This window comes from Bicyclus anynana, chromosome 1 (genome assembly GCF_947172395.1).
Source record: "Bicyclus anynana chromosome 1, ilBicAnyn1.1, whole genome shotgun sequence".
NCBI lineage: Eukaryota > Metazoa > Arthropoda > Insecta > Lepidoptera > Nymphalidae > Bicyclus > Bicyclus anynana.
The window spans coordinates 4,830,260-4,850,110 of NC_069083.1; the positions used below are offsets into that span (position 1 = coordinate 4,830,260).

General features: G+C 36.5%; 2 non-coding genes across 2 annotated transcripts; one reads left to right on the plus strand and one right to left on the minus strand.

Moving 5' to 3' along the window:
• Window positions 1-16,098: 16,098 nt before the first annotated feature.
• Window positions 16,099-16,180, minus strand: Trnas-aga (transfer RNA serine (anticodon AGA)). The gene has a single exon. It is a non-coding gene; the product is annotated as a tRNA-Ser (tRNA).
• Window positions 16,181-18,752: 2,572 nt separating this feature from the next.
• On the plus strand, window positions 18,753-18,826 carry Trnat-agu (transfer RNA threonine (anticodon AGU)). The gene has a single exon. It is a non-coding gene; the product is annotated as a tRNA-Thr (tRNA).
• The last annotated feature ends 1,025 nt before the right edge of the window (window positions 18,827-19,851 follow it).

Genomic DNA, 19,851 nt, shown 5'->3' on the forward strand with positions numbered 1-19,851 from the left:
CGTTCACAAGTGCGTAACTTCACTCAAGGTCATTATTGCCATTCTAGGGTCTTATTTTGGATAAGATCCTAGAATGGCAGAGAATGACCTTGAGTGAAGTCACGCACTTGTGAACGTTGTGTGTAGGGTTAAAGGATCCTATGACTGTTAACAAACACTCCCCTTTTCCACTCAAGTCACTCTCCCCGCCTATTCCAAGTAACCCATAAAGAATTACACATCAAGAGATGTGAACGGTTCGAACGCCACGAGCACACTGAAGCCGTCTGTACCGCAAGTCGTTGCAACGCGGCGATAACAATAGGAACACACTTTTTGAGAGAGTTCGACCGCGCAAACTTGATCGTTGTTTGTTTCGATAGATTGTTGATGAACTAAGTAATTGGTGACTCATTACGCCGAGGAAAATAGAAATAAAATTGCACTGCTACCTCCCAAAGCCACGACGTTCCTAATTCCATAGTTACCTAATGCCTAACGTAGCTGCTTAAATAAATAATGAGTTACATATAAGGTAAGAGCGGGAGCGGAGCGGCTACTTATTTTTTTTTTTTTATTAGTTCCATGGCATTGGCTACAAAAATTCAGACTTCCTTATAAGAGACAAAATCGAGAAGGCCATGCCCAACGTCAATTATACCTCCATTATTGACCAAGTTTTGTTAATTATTTTATTATGGTTGTAGAAAAACTATTGTATGCCACTGCACGTAATTAGCCATTGTAACACTCGTACTGTCGCAATTCGGCTTCAAATTATTGCACAAAAATCACTCGTGCTACAATTCATTACATGCCAGTGACATAAATAACTATTGTTACACTTTCACGCCTTAACTACCAACTCAAGTGAACACCTTTGTAAAAATTAGCAAAATAAAAATAAAAAGAACATAAAAACCATAGCCTAAATATCTATCTAACATTTATGGTTATTCATACAATACTTTACGACAAAATTTTCAAAATGAAACTTTTGAAAACGTCGAATTTGTATGTAAAGCTTTCCAATAACCCTATCCCTAATGCGAATATTCAGGGGCACAAAGGGCCGCGAGGGAACATTTATTATGCAAACTTGAAGGGATGCTTACTAAAGGGCTCCGTGAAAAGAAAATGAAGTGTCACCACTAAAGCCGAACAAATGTGGGCTGAAAATGGATGAACATAAAAGAAAATACTCAGCGATACCACATTTTGCACTTGTGTTATAATTTTAAAAGATTGTATTACATTTAATTTTTTAAACGCACTTACACTAATATCATATTTCTAATATTATTGAAATATACTTATCCTACTATTATTAAAGAGAGGTAAAGTTTTGATGTCGTAGGGGTAATCTCTGGATCTACTGAAGCGTATTGAAAATTCTTTTACTAATAGAAAGCCACGTTTTTCTCTCATTATTTTTATTTTAATAAGCTCACCATTTCTGAGTGTCTTAGGCTATATTTTATTCCCATATGCCTGAGGGAACGAAAACTTAGCGGGTAAAACCACGGGACGTCGGTTACTGTGTCTTAAAACATTATTATAATTACGTAACAGCACATAATTTTTTGTCACATTAATTTCATGCTTTGTTCGTTTGTAGATCGTGTTTTTTTAGATACTAACAATTCTAGTGCTAATTAGAAAGTTTTTTCAAAATATTGCATACCCCTGCCAGATAAGAACGGCTAAACGGATTCAGATAAAGTACAGAGGTAGATTATGGTCTTTTTTATTTTCCACCCCTCCAATCGGAAAAAAACTGTGTTAGCAGTAAGACAAGGCGGGAATTGAACCACGACCACGTGATGTGTCCGGCCGTTTTTATCGTGGAATTTTTAAGGCTTTTGTGTTTGAGTTCTGGAACACACAAGGCTACTTGTTATCCCGATATTCCTCCGTGAAAGAATACATATAATGATAGATACATATAAAAGTTCAGGGACGCATCTAGTTATTATCTATACTAATATTATAAAGCTGAAGAGTTAGTTTGTATGTTTGGTTGAACGCCCTAATCTCAGGAACTACTGGTCCGATTTGAAAAATTCTTTTAGTGTTAGATAGCCCATTTATCGAGGAAGCTTATAGGCTATATATTATCCCTGTATTCCTACGGGAACGGAAACCACGCGGGTGAAACCGCGCGGCGTCAGCTAGTTAATTCATAATTCTAAAACTAGATATATTCCCAGTTGTTAATGATGTTTGAAGAAACGCGGTGTACCAACCGCGTGATGGATCGCGGGCGCAGCAGGTGCGGTCATCCATCATCCTTGCTTTAATCAATTTGCCCAGCCATCTATAAAAGTGTATGAGATTTATTATAACTTGTCCCACAGCTCGCGCGCGTCGCCCACTAAAGTGTTAATGCAGATGATGGATTGAGAACCACTGGAAAAAGTTAAAAGTTCAGTTCTATACATTAACATACACTATTTTTTTACATGTTAGCCCTCGACTATAATCTTATTTGATGGTAAGTGATGCAATCTAAGATGGAAGCGGGCTAACTTGTTCGGAAATGGATGAAAATCCACACTCCTTTCGGTTTCTACAGGACATCGTACCGGAACGCTAAATCGCTTGGCGGTACGTCATTGCCGGTAGTGTGGTAACCACCCTACCGTACTGGGCTTAAACAAAAACCTTAAGTACCATTAGTTGAACGAATGAAATCTGTGGAGATTCCTCAGTTCAGATTTCGGTATTTAATCCAAAAGTTGAACAACGTAAGTTTTCATACTAAAATAAAACGTAAAAAAATACAAAGAAAAACACTATAATCATCTGTTCAAAATATATGGTATATGGTAAATAATAAATGTATTTTAATTAATTTGAGCGGTATAAGAAATATAAAAATACGCCGTTTCTCCAGCAGTTGAACGCCGTTCATCTATTAGATCTAATTTACGAAATTGCGTGAGTGCGACTCATACGAGTAATTGTCAATGTTTTTATTGTTCATCTATTGGGATCCGTTCAACTTTTGGTGCCACTACCCTAGTTATATTTGCATATAACCCAATACGTAGCCACATAGGTAACTACTGGATCAACGAAGCCGTACCTTCTTACTTATTGTTAGTTAAAAAGGCTCTAGAATCATGACACATTTTCTCAAGACATCCATGACAAGCTGACACACATTCGTCTGCGGCCGGTCGATAGCTTGAAGAGCTTCCTTCGGCTGTTTGTGGGACGAGGCTTAACGAGTAGCCTGACAGGCTGACACAAACCCTTTGTCGCTAAAACGAGTGCTGGAAACTGGGGCGTTTTACTTTGAACGAGCTGAAAATAGTTTTTAATTAGACGTCCTTTTCATTGAAACGATGGAAGACCTATTTAGTTTTTTGCTGAAGTTTTAAATTGAGGATGATTTAATTCGTTCTATTAAACTAACTGCAATGTACAGTTTCACTCGCCGTTTAATTAAAAAAATACGAAATAATCTTAATAGTTATCAGAAAAACTTAAGGGAAACCTGCATACCTGAGAATTTTCTTAATTTTCTACGTGTGTGAAGTCAGCCAGTCCTCATTGGGCCAGCGTGGTGGACTAAGGCCTAACCTCTCTTCTTCTGAGAGGAGAGTCAACTAAACAGTGAGCCGAATGTGGATTGTTAATGATGATGAGACTCGAATGCTGAATTTATACTTCTTGTAAGGACTTCTGAACGCTATGGACCTGATTCACCTGAACTCAGCGGCTTTTTGATACAGTCAGTACGCCTAGTGGATGGACTTCGACCAAACTGGGCTTTCAGATGCGGGAAAAATACATGTGCATTTAATTAATTTATGTAATATTCATCCGTGTTTAATTTCAATTTTGATAATTAGGAGTTTATTTTGAAATTTATAATTCAAAATATCATAATATCAAACTATCATAATAACTAGCGGACGCCCGCGACTTCGTCCGCATTAAATTTAGTTTTAGATAAATCTCTCGGGAACCATGGATTTTTCTGGGATGAAAAGCCTATGTTTAAATCCAGAGTAAAATCTAATCTAAGTTAAGTAGTTGCGCCGTTAAAGAGTAACAAATATCCATACAAACTTTCGCGTTTATATTATTAGTAAGAAAAGTAGGATTATGAATTTAAATTATTATTATAATAAGTACTTTGAATTCTAAAATTAGGAGTATGTATGGGGGGTTTATTAGATGATCTACAAAGTACAATTAGCTAATTCACCGAATCGGCTATTAGGTATAAAGATTGAGACTTGAAGTCGTTTAAAGGGCTTTACAAAAGCTTTACATCGTAAGTAGTTAGGAACAGGTAGCTACGAAGTACAAGTAACTCTGTCAATTTGATAGTTTGTAAGATTTTTTTAACTGTAACAATGTGAAAATTGCCATATCGAATAAGAATTTTCCATCTATTAATAATACACACGTATATTAAAATTTTCCTGAAATGGGAGGAGAGATTAGAGAATGGTAGTATAATCCCACAACATATTGTGAGGGTATACCAAACGTTTTCACCGTATCATGTAACGAGCAGGCCGCCATCCATCATCCGCGACGACAGATTATGCAACCTACCCTCCTCTGCTACGTCCGTTAAATATGAGAAAATTTCACAAAAATCCTCCTTTTCCACTTTATTGTTTTTTCCCTTGTAACGCAGGGCTGGAGCGTGTGGTTGTAATGATGATAGCGTTTATGTGCTCTCTGAATGTTTTTTTATAAGAAACCTTTTTATTAGTTATTTAGCTATGCCCTAATCGGGAAAAAACATTTTCTGTCCTTTTCCCTGCATTTAAGCTAATTAAGTGCTCTACTTCTAAATTCGTCATGTAGGTTTATGTAAAACTAGCTGACGCCGCGCGGTTTCACCCGCGTGGTTCTCGTTCCCGTAGGAATACGGGGATAATATATAGCCTATAGCCTTCCTCGATAAATGGGCCATCTAACACTGAAAGAATTTTTCAAATCGGACCAGTAGTTTCTGAGATTAGCGCGTTCAATCAAACAAACAAACAAACAAACTCTTCAGCTTTATAATATTAGTATAGATTTCTTTTTAGGAATTTGTGCAATTGGTTAGCTAAGTGACTTTGTCTTAAGCTATTCTATTACCTCAGCGATATCAAATGATAAAGGCTTACGGAGAAGAATACGAAAAATAAAGTGACATCACTGTAAAAGGCGGTGCAAAGGAATTTATTTTTTGGCAGCATTCAACCCATGAATATTTTTTCAAGTTTCCAAGTTACGGCTCTGTCAAGGTCATTGAACTGTATGATTTATAGTTAAAAAACTGCACAGTATAATTACCGCTTTCTTCAAGCGAAATCTTATTTGCACTTTTATTAAAACATTGGAACAGGAGAAATAACGAGGTGGTTGCGAATTTTATTCAAAATATTCTTTTGTAACTATTTCGCAAACTCATGAATGCTTGTTTTAAAATCTTTGTTTAACTAATAGTCCAAGAACCTGTTCTTACTAAACCATCTTTAGATTATAATAGTTTGTCAGACAATGCTGAGGATTTCTTATATTATTACATTAGCTGACACCGCGCGGTTTCACCCGCGTGGTTCCCGTACCCGTAGGAATACGGGGATAAAATATAGCCTATAGCCTTCCTCGATAAATGTGCTATCTAACACTGAAAGAATTTTTCAAATCGGACCAGTAGTTCCTGAGATTAGCGCGTTCAATCAATCAAACAAACAAACAAACTCTTCAGCTTTATAATATTAGTATAGATATCCTAGCATTCTGTGAATGAAATTGCGCGTCTACCGGATCCATCGTGTGATAGAGAGAAAAATTCAGAGCAAATCCCATGACTGTATGACCCGGCTGTAAGTCACTAGGTCAGCACTCAGTTTCGGTGGGAGGTTAGCGTTCCGTTACGATGTCGTGTAGAAACCAAAAGGGGTGTGGATTTTTATCCTCGTCCTAACAAGTTAGCCCGCTTCCATCTTAGATTGCATCTTCACTTACCATCAGGCGAGATTGTAGTCAAGGGCTAACTTGTATAGATTAAAAAAAAAATCTTCATCGCTCATGTTGTTCTTCCTGATGCCTTCGTAGGATTCTATTAGAGCAGAATTCTAAGCCCGTTCTAATGTAGTACTTGCTGCTCTTCTAGTCACGTCATATCCATATTTCAGCATATTACAGAAAATTAGCGATGCAGCTACTTGGCGATAAAATAAGCATTGGGAGTGACTATTTACGCTTAAATCGTACGAAAACAGTTACAGAAATGAAAAAAAAAATCATAAAATAATTCTCAAATATTGTATCCGTATGAATAATTATATAAAGTTCGTACGGTTTACGTGCGACTAGCTTCTTCCATAAGCATAACAGTAAAAAGAGTGCCGCGATTTTTCGAGGGCTTTGATTGATAGGACTTCGACATTCAATACGACACGCGATGTGGTGGTTGGTTGGTTGGTATACATATATTTTGTGACGATGTGAGTTATGGATGTGATATATTTAGAAACTGATAGAGCTATTCGTTATTCGTTGTGTTGGTTGTAAGCGATAGATATTGATGTTAAATCTGTGGTCACCGAAAAACTATATATTTTTATAGAAAATGATCGGACGATTGGACACTTAGGTATATCACCGGTTATTTTTTTTATTCTATATAAGTTATCCCTTGACTGCAATCTCATCAAAAAAAGTGATGCAATCTAAGATGGGCTAACTTATTGCGCGTAAGATCATAATCCACACCCATTTCGGTTTCTACACGACATCCTACCGGAACGCTAAATCGCTTAGCGGTATGTCTTTGCTGGTAGGGTGTTAACTAGCCACGGCCGAAGTCTCCCACCAGCTAAACCTGGACCAATTAAGAAAACCTCATGTTTAAATTATACACACAGATTAAACAGATAGAGCGCACAGGAACACGAAGGTGTCGTAGCCGCTCCAAATACAAAAAACTAATACATTCTCGAATCAGTACGACACGCAGCGTCGCATCAGTAACTTTCAATGTTATTCAACAAAAATGGCTGTTTACAAAAACTAAAGAAATAAGATGGAGTACCTTTTATTGGTTATTATTATTTGTTGTTACTTAGTGTGAAATTTTGAAATACAAGTTATGAAAAAAGTTTGTATAAGCGGATGTCAAAGAAACGCGTGGCGTTGGGGGGGGGGGGGTTTTTCCCCCAATGGGTTTCACTGGCTTCACTCCGCTGCTTGTAAAGATTCAATCTGGATCATTCTTTACTCTGTGATTATGTGACTAAACAATAAAAAAATATAAACTAAATGCGAACTACTACTAAGTCGCAATCGTCCGCTATCGTCACTAAACCAAGGGTTTAGTTACATTATAGGGGCTGCATGTCGTCTCCGTGGCCCGTGGGCTCAGCTTTTGAACCAATCTCTTAAATGAGATTGCGGGCAGTTTAATTCCGATTCATTTGTTTTGTGAGACAGCGCGGTGGTGGTGTGCGGGTAGCCAGAAAATTAACAAAGCAATAGAAATGGCATGAATCCACCCATTATAATACCAATATGGTGCAGGTTAAATACTTTGGATAAAGAGTGTAGAGTGTTGAAAGTTTGTAGTGTGAGACATGTCTATATTTATTGAATTACACACACACACACAAAAAAAAAAACACACACACACACACACACACACACACACACACACAATTAATGATTGTAAGACGCAATGCGAGACGAGTTGCGAAGCTGAAGTGGCAATGGGCGGGGCACATAGTACGAAGTTCCGATGGACGTTGGGGTCCCAAAGTGCTGGAATGGCGACCCCGCACTAGTAAGCGCAGTGTTGGCCGACCCCCCACCAGGTAGACTGACTACATCAAGCGAGTCGCAGGGATTCGCTGGATGCAGGAGGCTCAGTATCGTGATGTTTGGAAGTTCCTACAAAAGGCCTATGTCCTGCAGTGGACGTCCATCGGCTAATATGATGATGATGATGATGAAGACGCAATGTACCGTAAAAGCCGGATTCTCTTGTTCGAGGTGCATTTGCCATTCTTGTTTATATGCCATTTCTCATCATCATCATTATCAGCCGATGGACGTTCATAGCTAGACATAAGCCTGTAAGGATTTCCAAAAACTATGGTCTTGAGACTCCAGCAACGTTACTTCCTTAAACTGTTTTAAAGTCGGTCCACCTAGTTTGAAATCAACTAACACTGCATTATTTTACCACTAGCGGCCGCCCGCGACTATGTTCGCGTAAAATTGCGCGAAAATTAATTCTATTCAGGGACAAAAAGTCTATGTGTTAATCCAGGACAAAATCTTCATTTTAAATCGGTTCAGTACAGTTTAAACAGAGTAACAAATGTATTATACACACAAACTTTCGCCTTTATAATATTAGTGCGATTGCCATGTCATTTCTATTTCCTTATTGTTATAAGGATTGCGGGAACCCGCCGGGGCATGCCGCGTATGTCCCCGAGGGGATACCCGGGGCAATGTGAGACACACCCCACAACTCCCGGGGTTTCATCGACTTTAAATCAAATCTCAAAATCTAAATGCAATTGGAATAATTCTAAAATAAAAAGTTGTTAATGAAAAGCCTAATTTACTCACCCCGCGCGCCTCCCACCCTAAATCGCCTTGATCGTAGCGTTTTGACGGCCTCTGTGGCGTAGTGGTATGCGCGGTGGATTTAAAAGACGGAGGTCCTGGGTTCGATCCCCGGCTGGTGGGAGGCTTCGGCCGTGGCTAGTTACCACCCTACCGACAAAGACGTGCCGCCAAGCGATTTAGGGTTCCGGTATGATGTCGTGTAGAAACCGAAAGGGGTGTGGATTTTCATCCTCCTCATAACAAGTTAGCCCGCTTCCATCTTAGATTGCATCATCACTTACCATCAGGTGAGATTGTAGTCAAGGGCTAACTTGTACAGAAATAAAATAAAAAATATTTTGACGAACCTTTTTTTTTCAAACGCTACGCTTTATGAGAATCAACACCCCTTTCGGTTTCTACCACCCCGATGGCTCCCACCAACCAGACCTGGACCGATTAAGAAGACCTCAATCGAACCCAGGACCTCCTTCTTGTAAATCCATCGCGCATACCACTGCGCCACGGAGGCCGTCATGATTACTTAGTTTTAATAAATAAAATCTATTACAGGTACTTCCGTACCGCCAATACATTTGTTTATTTTTTCTCCGACTCTAATGTATTGAGATGATTATAAGTAAAATCGTTGACTTGGTTCCAAAAGAATATTTTCTTGTAATTCTGCCACAAATACATAAAATCAGGAATCTTATCTGCACCTCTCATCTGACGTATAACAAAGCCATGTAAAGCCACCAAAATTCTCATTTTATCTCACCCCCGGCATGCCGTATCTCCCTACAAAGAATCCGATCAGTAATTACTACACTACCCCACTTCAATGGAGGACATAACTAAAACTCAATGACTAGTCTATGAATTTTCTTATTTTCTCCTTAACACGCTCGTAAACGAGCTACAGTTATTGCATCTAGCCGTAATCCGGCAACTATAAATCCGGCAATAATATACGTCAAACTTTTGCGCTGTATTTGGATCTAGGTGTATGTACAATTTGATATGGGTATACTCTTCATCATAATAATAAATAACGACCTGATATCATATGTTTGAAACACAAACTTTTTTATTAATTACCTATGTAACTTAGCATTTTTATGTATGGGCACTCAAAAACTACAAAACCCATTTTTAATACAACAGTCTATATAGTATAATTACTAGGATAATATACTAGGATATAAAACATTTGAGAGCCGTGATGGCCCAATGGAAATGACCTCTGCCTCTGATTCGGGAGAGGTTCGAATCCGGTCCGGAGCATGCACCTCCAACTTTTCAGTTGTGTGCATTTCAAGAAATTAAATTCACGTGTCTCAAACGGTGCAGGAAAACATCGTCATGAAACCTTCATACCAGAGGATTCTCTTAATTCTCTGCGTGTGTGAAGTCTGCCAATCCGCATTGGGCCAGCGTGGTGGACTATTGGCCTAACCCCTCTCATTCTGAGAGGAGACTCGAGCTCAGAGCTCATTTCTTATCGATGGGGAAATATTTGACAGATATAAATTACTGTGATGCACTGACGCATAGGAATGCTTTGATATCTATACAAAATTGCTAAGATTCACGCCGCTATACAAATGCATCAATAAGTTGCTAACAGTAAAGCTAGCTCGTTTGTGTGCGCCGCCGTTAATAAACCAAATAGCAGAGTTTGTGCACAGAATTACTGTGGTTTGTGCTTATCAAGATCGCAAAATGTGCGAAGTCAGAAAACTGATGGCTCCAGTCAATAATAATACAGTTACAAGTTTAATTTTTATCCCCATTGAAAAATTTATAAATCTCTTTATATATATTTATATATCTCCTATACTCTATCTATATATCATATAAGTTTATATATCTCCTATACTCTATCTTATGCTGGTACTTTGTTTAGCAACTTTGTTTTACGTGACGATATTTGCCAGTACACTCATGTGGCACGTCGATTCTCTTTCTACAAACGCTAAAGTTTCGAAAATTTAAAAATGTATGGGAATGACATTCACTATCTACAGGTCACGTGATCAAGTTGTCCGTCGGATCTGTAATTTCCATACATTTTGTTAATTTTTGAAGCGTTAGAGTTTGTAGACAGGGATTTGACGTACCACATGGCTAGAGACAGGCTCAGAAAACACTAATTAAACTAACTAACGCTTTTAGCAATCTTATAGCCGTGAGTTTACTATTATAAGCCGCGTAAAACAACTTCGTTGCAAAAATACCTGGAATACCTGGAATTCGAAACTACCCTAGAGAGGTCGTAAACTGAAAAACATAAATATATAATGTGGTTTATTTATCTGTAACAACCGATATCCCGACCGCGGCGCAGTAATTAATTTTTCCAATTAACACAGAGCCGTATAATGAAATGAATGGTAAAGTGAAACGGGGAAATTGATCACCCATTAATGTTATTTGTTATTGGACAAAATGATCGGACCACAGATAAAGTCTAGGTCACACTGACCTATTCATGTTTCCGTTTAAGCTTACGTCGTTTTTAAATTCTTTACTAATATATCTTTACACTTGATTACAATCATGCTTCATGGAAAGCATCATGTTAAATATGTCAATCTCCTTCATCCGTCTTTATTACTCGTCAACTCATCATCCACTTCCTTTACTTACACGTCTTCTTTTACACACTCTAACCAACTTCTTTGGTTTCCTTCTTCCTTCCTCTCCTTCTGTCCTTCTGCCCTTCCACTTGCAATTTGAACATTCTTCTAGTAAAATGTTTTTCATCCCTCCGCATTACATGCCCATACCAACCTAACCTCTTACTCCTCGATTTTCTGTCACTGGCGCCACTTTCAGACTTCACATAAAATCCCTTTCACCCCTAAATTCTGATCCATACAGCAATAGTACAGGTACACCCGTTTAGTATTTTTTTATAAGTTTTTCTGTAAATTCTTTCTTTTATTTCTTGATGGATAATTCTTCACTAATCACTTTGATCAAAACAATGTTATGCCTTTTAACATTATTATATTTACATAATGTCAAAAATCGTCTAAATGAACAGATTGTCCCCAATATGATGATATAAAGATGATGATGTAAAGATATATATCGATTTGTAAGTTTATCTACAGTAATATTGAGAGCAGTGATAGCCCAGTGGATATGACCTCTGCCTCCGATTCCGGAGGGTGTGGGTTCGAATCCGGTTCAGGGCATGCACCTCCAACTTTTCAGTTGTGTGCATTTTAAGAAATTTAATATCACGTGTCTCAATCGGTGAAGGAAAACATCGTGAGGAAACCTGCATACCAGAGAATTATATTCATTCTCTGCGTGTGTGAAGTCTGCCAATCCGCATTAGGCCAGCGTGGTGGACTATTGGCCTAACCCCTCTCATTCTGAGAGGAGACTCGAGCTCAGCAGTGAGCCGAATATGGGTTGATGACGAATATTGAGAGTATAGTTATTCTTTGACGTAATGACCACGGATATTATAAGTGCAGCATGTTCTGTGGTAACGACATTAAACGCAAACTTAAATGTAATCAGAAACATCAGTGTGTCCGAGCCCTTGCACTATACCGCTAATTTCTCTTCATAATTAATAGCACGTACTAACAAAAGGGATCAGCCTATATGGTGTTTTTTATGGGTTTAATGTGCTTATGAGCCGATGGAACACCGAATACGGCACGAGTACCATGAATCCAGTTATCCATTGAATGTATAATTATGTCAAAATGTTATTTATAAATAAATAGTATATTTAGTAAGAGCTGGGCTGGATGAGTTTTTTCCTAATTTTGGATTTCAGACTCCCTGTGGGTAATAAAAAAATAAAACAAAAAAACGAGCCCGTGATGTCGGTAGACCTTATAATTTTATAAAAGCTAAAGGCATGTCAGCTGTTGATTCCACCTTAAGTTAATGATATTTTTAACCGACTTCAAAAAGGAGGAGGTTCTCAATTTGATTGGTATGCAATGATAAATACTGTTAGATGTGTTATTAGGTTATGAAAAATAAGGCGCTCAAAAGAGGAAATTTCCTCATCTCAATGTTAGTTGTGGTCAACAACGAACTTTGTTTAAACAAATAATACCTGTTATCGCCGTTTAGTATTGGAAATAGTAGTCTGTGACGGATATGACGTCGCTCGATCTCGTGTTGGTTTCAGTGTGCTCGTGGCGTTCGAGCCGTCCACATCTCTTGTTGTGTAATTCATTATGGGTTCCTTGGGATAGTCGGGGTGAGTGACTTGAGTGGAAAAGGGGAGTGTTTGATATCAGTCAAAGGATCCTTTAACCCTACACACATCGTTCACAAGTACGTGACTCCACTCAAGGTCATTCTCTGCCATTCTGAGGGTCTTCTTTCGGTTACAGTTAGATTTGTTAATTAAGTTGTCTTGACAAGTGTTGTGAATCATAACCTTTGTTCGACATTAGTTTTCTTATATTTGCAATCACCCTTTGAGTCCACTAAAATCAGAAGTGGGATAAAGAACTTGTGCCCACAAAGTAAACAAAGATAACGACGAAGTTTTAAATTACCCTAAATCAAATCGTTTTACATTTCTTTGTTAAATCTAGTATGAGAGAACATTTTTCATAAAAGAGGGTAACAAATTAATTGAGTAAAGTACACCGATGAGTTTTACATTACGGTATTATTAAATTTGAAAGTTAATAGTGTGTGAATCGTGATTCCAAATTTTAAGTATTGACGGTATAACTTTAGTATTGACGGTATTGACAGAAATTGTTTAGAAATTGTGTTCCACGGTATTCTCGATGAAATTTTGCGTTTTAATATTATGACAAGACGCGAAATGTTGCCGTATAGATTTTGTGTTAATAATTGCAACTTGTAACTGTTTGAAATTTGTGAATTTTGGTTACCGGATTAAGTAACCCTACTGTCATTTTTCGATAAAAAAGAAGCCTACACAACCTTACATACAATGGTGACTTGAACTATACATAACCCTAGATACACAAGGCCCATACACACTCATTCGATTAAAAATGAGTCATACACGACCTTCAATAGTGGTTTGTACACGCTCAAGTTGTTAGTGTAAACGCAACTGCACCAGACACGGACGCGATCCAGGGACGGATGCGCCACCAGGATGGCCGAATGTTATCGCCGTTTAGTATTGGAAATAGTAGTCTGTGACGGATATGACGTCGCTCGATCTCGTGTTGGTTTCAGTGTGCTCGTGGCGTTCGAGCCGTCCACATCTCTTGTTGTGTAATTCATTATGGGTTCCTTGGGATAGTCGGGGAGAGTGACTTGAGTGGAAAAGGGGAGTGTTTGATATCAGTCAAAGGATCCTTTAACCCTACACACATCGTTCACAAGTACGTGACTCCACTCAAGGTCATTCTCTGCCATTCTGAGGGTCTTCTTTCGGTTACAGTTTGATTTGTTAATTAAGTTGTCTTGACAAGTGTTGTGAATCATAACCTTTGTTCGACATTAGTTTTCTTATATTTGCAATCACCCTTTGAGTCCACTAAAATAAATAAATATCGTCTACAATGTCGAGTTCTGAGTTCAGGAAGTGTAAAACCTATAAATATACATAAATATTGGAATTATAGATAAAATTGTTAAAATAAAATTTATTACATTAAAAACATACCTACCAACAATGATATTTTTATAATATAGATCGGTTACGCGCACACATGCGCTCAGTGTAGCCTATTTATTATTCGGATCACTTTTTGCGGTGATTTTGTAGGGACGTAACCGATCTATATTATAAAAATATCATTGTTGGTAGGTATGTTTTTAATATAATAACATTAAATATACGGTAAGCGGACAAATCTATCGTACTCGACGTAGGTTGGCTACGCTACTGTAGGCAGTGTTGGAGTTTATTTGGATTTTGGTAGCTGGGAGTTAGCAGGTAACAAAACTCCAAACCCTAAACAGTTCAAGTCAAAAGCGTATTTTTTTAAATCATATTCAGATACAGGGTATAAGACAATACATTATAGGATTTATTACGGTTGTTCTGGTACTTATAGGCTTGATCTATCAACTGTCATTAATTCGTACTTTGTTTTCTTTTTATTATTTGTAATTTGTAAATTAATTTGTAAGATTTGTTACAAATTAATTTTTTGACCTTTGCACGCCAACTATGGCAGGATATGTGTTTAAAAATAATATAAAAGACCTATGTAAATGTACCATATTCTGGCTAAATAAAAATTGATTGATTGATTAATTGATTAATTGTCTAACCAATCTTTTAAAAACACTGTGTTTCTTATCGATAACATTTAAAATTAGAATAAAATGATACAATTAATTTCATACTTGGTGCTCGAGTAACACTTGTGAAGTTTTTTGTGTCATTCGTTCGTGTCACCCCAATTTTTTGCCATGTGTTGCCGCAGGGTTAGGTCTGTCACATGCATAGAGTAGACTGTCATGCAAAGACGCGATTACATAATTATAATATCGAAAAAAATGAATAATATCTAACATCTAAGGTGATGTCAACGATCAACGTTTTGCAAAAATACAATTTTTGTGTTTAAATCAATCGTGTTCGACAAACAATCTGATGATTTTCTTTGTTTAATGTGTTTGTCAATTGCTTAGTGAAAAAATCAACTTTGACGAGAACATTTGTCAAACTTGTTTTATCGTTTTTAGGCTATAGCAATTATAGCCTAATATACCATAATAACTATTGCCTTATCAAGTATCATCTCGCAGGGTTCATTTCTTAATTGATTTAAATATTGGATAGAAGCAGGCGTTACTTTGCGGAAGTTCATCATGATTATATAATGATTTATTTATTTTGCTATCATCCGCGAAAATTCGGCGAACCCATGCGACAACGTCACCCAGGTCCGACAAAATACTCTCTACGTACGTTTCACCCTGAAACCGGAGCGTCCTCAGAAGATGTTGACTCTACAACGTGCAATTGCACGTTAGAGAGTATTTTGTCGGACCTGGGTGACGTTGTCGCATGGGTTCGCCGAATTTTCGCGGATGATAGCAAAATAAATAAATCATTATATAATTGATTTAAGACAATAATATATTTAATACATAGAATTAAAAATACATAAGTACATACTTAAACTCAAAATAAGATGAATTTTATTTGCTTACATATGATCCTGAACATTTTGCTCGAATATTAATAGCAAAATGAAACTGCTAGCGATTTTATGTTTAAGATCTTCTGAATGAGCACTTAAATATTTATAACTGATACGGTCAATATTTATACAAAATAATTGGCTTATAAATAATAATTATTATTATACATATTACGCACTTCGCGTTCTCTGGGTATTAAGTACTCTGTAAAACTTTATGGGAATACATGAAATGATCGGTCTTTGAAAATGGCGTAGTCAAATATTGGTCAGAGGCAATAAAAACCTCCTTTTATCTATTACTGGGTTATGGGCACCATAAAAATATATCCGAGAGAATAACTGTCACGATTATGGCGATATACCACTATGAATGGCGGATAACGGAAAATTTAAAAATAAAAAGTTTCGCAGTCGGTAGGATTCGAACCTACGCTCCCAGAGGGAATCTGATTTCTAGTCAGACGCCTTAACCGCTCGGCCACGACTGCTACGGAAGCTCTGCCGAAATTATAAATCATACGCCGGCCGTGAGAGGTGAACTAAAAAAACGTCATAGATTGTATTATTAATAGATGAGCGAAATAATGTTTTTGACCTTCCATATCACTTATAGAAAATATTACAGTAGCGACTATATTAAAGACCGGGTAAGATTATATTTACAGCTACACATACTATTTACATCTACATTACTATTCATTATGACCTGTATTGGAGTAGCTGAATTATGTTATTGCGTTTTTATCTAACCTGTTTTAGATACGGAATTTTACCAAGCGCTTCGCGCACAGAGAAACTTAGTATTTTTACCCTCCAAGTCATCCGTAAAATTTCCCTTTAAGTAACTTTTGAGTACAAGCGTTCGAGGCATGTTAAGCTCTTCTAGCGGCGTTCTTAGCTCAAAAGTTCAAAAAAATATCTATCAATTTAAGTTGATCAATTTTTTTTAAATCTTACATCATGAATATTTCAACTAAATCACATTACTTAACTGTTTTTATTGTTAAAATAATAATAGTTAGTATTGCTATTAACAGCTTTAAGACAAAAAGGAGACAATTCAATGAAAAGAAAAAAAATTGCGAGGAAAATAGTAGTAGGTTAGATCAAGGTCAAGCGCGAGCCTATTCGATATAAAAATAGGTAAAATCTTTTTCTTATACAAAACGTCTGTCGGGGTAGCTACGAGCAATAGTAAAATATTTATAAAAAAATCAGATAATTATGTATTTTATTTCACATTTTGCGATTCGTTTTTATTAAATCTATGCAACGATTTCTACACGATATCGTACCGTAACGCTAAATCGCTTGGCGATAGGTAGGATGGTAACTAACTACGGCCGAAACCTACCACCAGCCAGACCTGGACCAATTAAGAAAACGTCAATCGGCCCAGCCTGGGATTGAAGCCAGGATTTGGTCTTGTAAATCCACCACGCATACCACTGCTCCACCGGAGGCCGTAAAATATACTGATATATTATAAAAATATACTGATATCTTAAGTAATAAGTTCAAAAGTTTAATTTATCGCCATACTCGTGAAAATATAAAACTGCACAATGTCTCTTCCTCTGACAAGTAATAAATTCTAAAATAGTGATATGAAATATAAATATATGTATATATTTTATAATAATACTTACAACTCACTTAGTTTTAAAACTCAACGAACAAGGTCAGGTTTATCAGCATTTTAATCCCACCATTATAAATTAACTAGTTTTATCGACACTTTATCATTGTATAGGCACTTATTAGTTCTTAAGCAATTCGTGATATTATCAATACAGTGCAACCTTAATATAACGTACCTCAATATAACGACTTCCTCGATTTAACAAATTTTTCGTAATCCCCTTGAATTGTCCATAAGAGTCAATATAAAATATACCTTTACATTGCGAACATTCTTTGCGTACAACCTCTTTATAACGAATTTTCAACTATCAAGAAAAAGTATTCATACCTCTAATTAACGAATTTTGCCAACCCAAAACCTTTATATAAAGTTTCTACCAATAATATAACTCTTAATCTTATAATGTGATTCATGTCTCGACATGTTTCGAAACGCTTTTGTTTGTAAAGTAACTTGTAAAGTTGCTGACATCGTCACATCTGTGTTGCCAGTTACTGATGCAGAAGCGGATGAAGACGAGGAAGAAGAGGGTGAAATTGATGAGCATAACTTCACAATAAAAGATGCTTATAATGCTTTGAATACAATAAAATCTGTATTTCTCAAAAAGGGAGGTTTGAGTGACGATGTAGTGAAATCCATCACGAAATTAGATTGCGCTTTGGATGTCATAACTCATACCGGTGGTAAACAGACAACTATCAATGACTTTTTTTCTAATAAATGAAAAAAATTGAGATTAAGCTACTATGTATAACCACTTCTTAATTCTTTTTGATTATTAATGTAAGAAAAAAAAATTATTATTGTTTTTAAATACATAGCAAATACATTATAGTAATTTGATAAAAATGTGTTATCATTTATTAGTAGATGTTGTTCGCTATAACAAGATAAGTACGTAATATTGAGGTGAATAAAACTATTCTTTTACCTCTTTATAACGAATTTTAGACCAATCTAACCTCAACATAACAAACCTCAGTTCAACGAATTACTTGATATTACGAATATTTTCTTGTTCCCCTCCGATTTGTTATATCGAGGTTGCACTGTATATGCATAAAATTATCAATGTAAGAGCTGATATGTAACCCCTTTCAAATTCAAGACCGTCTTAAAACAAACTTGATTAATATAATATGCAACCAGTTTTTTTAATTAAAATCAAATATTTGGATGACGAATTATGTATTTACATAACTAAATTTTCTCGTATAATTTAGTGTTACAAAACTAAAATATATTTATTTTGAAATATACATACATTACTTATTGGCTGGCTTAATAATTATTTATTTTTAAATTATGCATCATATTAGGTTATTATCTGCTTTTTAATCTTTGATAAATTATTAAGTGGTCATTTCTAGTGGTGCAAAGTTTTGGGTAAGAATTTCGCCACATTGCATCGAGGCGCCGTGGCTTAGTTGGTTAAAGCGCCTGTCTAGTAAACAGGAGATCGCGAGTTCGAATCTCGCCGGGGCCTGAGTGGGTTTACTTTTAGTGAAAAATAGTTTTTTTTATTTGCTTTTTTTTCATTTATTTGGTGAGAAGTCGTAGTCCTTTAAGCATAAAGACCCGGATTCGTGGAACATGCTTACTAATACAAACATCAAGCTAATTCTCCGTCCGTCAAAAATCTGCTACAAAAATTTATTTTTGGGTGAGAACTTATTTTTTAACTCACGTCATCAGAATAGTCTCAGAATGACTCATACATCCATATATTCTGTGTATTTTACATTACAGTAAAAGCTCATTATTTGCGGGAGATATGTTCTCTAAATGTGTTTCGAATACAGAAACCGTGAATATGGAATGGTATTTTATATGGGATTTTATGGGATACGTTCTTATGTGACAAAATAAAAATATACATAGTATAAAGAAAAAACAATTAATTGAAGTTTTGATTTAACTATTATCTTCAGTCTTAGACAATGGTTTGAACTTTTTCTTATTGTGCAAGTTAAAGCAGATATTACGTCAGTCTCGTCAGTCAGATCCGCGAATAACAAAACATTTAGCCGCGAATATAGGAATGGGGTCGCAATTTTTTAATCCGCGAATAGTGAAAACGTGAATAAAGGAAGCGTGAATAAGGAGCTTTTACTGTATTTTAAATAAATCTACCTATAGTTACTCGTATATACTAATACTATAAAGAGGAAAGATTTGTTTGTTTGCATTGAATCCGAAATCCGGCACCGAAACTACTGAACCGATTTCAAAAACTGTTGGGAAGCTACACTAAACAATCCCCAAGTGCTATAAGCTATATTATATTCCCATATTCTTACGGGAACGGGAACCACGCGGGTGAAACCGCGCGGCGTCTGCTAGTATGTTAATAAGTACCTTTGGTTCGGTTTTTTTTTTTTTTTTTTATTCTTTACAAGTTAGCCCTTGACTACAATCTCACCTGATGGTAAGTGATGATGTAGTCTAAGATGGAAGCGGGCTAACTTGTTAGGAGGAGGATGAAAATCCACACCCCTTTCGGTTTCTACA